This window comes from Carlito syrichta, unplaced genomic scaffold (assembly GCF_000164805.1).
Source record: "Carlito syrichta isolate Samal-C Ts95f unplaced genomic scaffold, Tarsius_syrichta-2.0.1 Scaffold309435, whole genome shotgun sequence".
Classification (NCBI taxonomy): Eukaryota; Metazoa; Chordata; class Mammalia; order Primates; family Tarsiidae; genus Carlito; species Carlito syrichta.
The window spans coordinates 201,979-203,282 of NW_007253531.1; positions in this window are offsets into that span (position 1 = coordinate 201,979).

A 1,304-nucleotide genomic window follows, 5' to 3' on the forward strand; every position below is an offset into this window, starting at 1 on the left:
CATAAAAGTACAGAATATTCCAGCTGGACGGGAACTGGGAGATCAAGTCCAGCCAGAGAGACAGCTCCCAGCTGCAGAAGCCCAGGTGTTTTTCGAGGCCTGGGGGTCTCTACCTGGCTGTGCCACAGACTTACCTGGGGGGATTTCCAAAAATTCCCAATGCCCAGGCTGCACTCCAGACTAACTGCCCCAGAATCACTTGAGGGGTGGGGGCGGGATTCAATTTTTTTTTTTTTTTTGAGACGGAATCTCACTATGTTGCCTAGGCTGGTCTCAAACTCCTGGTCTCAAGTGATCCTCTTACCTCGGCCTCCCAAAGTGCTGGGATTATAGGCATGCGCTACTGTGTTCAGGATTTGAATATTTATTTATTTATTATTTTTTGAGTCAGAGTCTCACTCTGTTGCCCAGGCTGGAGTGCAGTGGCATGCTCACAAACATCACAGTTTCTACCTGCTGGACTCCGGCGATCCTTCCACCTCAGCCTTCCAAGTAGCTGGAACTACAAGAGTGCGTTAGCATGCCTGGCTTATTTTTTGATTTATTGTAGAGACAAGGTCTCACCAAGTTGCCTAGGCTGGTCTCTAACCCCTAGAGACCAGGCAATCCTCTCACCTCAACCTCCCAAAGTGCTGGAATTACAGACTTGAGCCACCGTGCCCGGCAAGGATTCACATTTTTAACACTCCACTCAGGTGACTCTAATGTGCATCCAAGGTTAGGACTAGGGCTGCGGTCCCTTACGGCCTCCTGGCTATCAGGGGGCTGCTGTCATTATTATGAGTGTGACCTTGGAGGTCAGATAGACCTGCATTTAAGCTCCTACTCTGCAACTTGTCCAGCTGGGTGACTTCCATCGACTTTCTGAACCATTCTGAGCTTCTATTTCCTCATGTAAAAAGTGCATCATGGTAGTCCACCTACTGTAACTGTTGTTCTTGAGGCCAGGTGTGCCAATCCATGGGAAGCCTATGGCACAGTGCTTCCTTCCTGGTGAGAACTCAACAAATACTAGCTTTCATTGTTGTTCCTTTCCTGTAGAAAGCCCAGGCTGGACTGGGCACGGTGGCTGACACTTGTAATTTGGGAGGTGGAGGCAAGAGGATTGCCTGAGCCTACGGTTTCGAGACCAGCCCGGGCAATTTGGCGAGATCTCGTTTCTACAATAAATTAAAAAATCAGCCAGGCATGGTGGTGTGCACCTGTAGTTCCCGCGACTTGGAAGGTTGAAGTGGAAGGATCACCTGAACCTAGCAGGTAGAGGCTGTTGCAGTAGCCACTGCACTCCAGCCTGGGTGACAGAG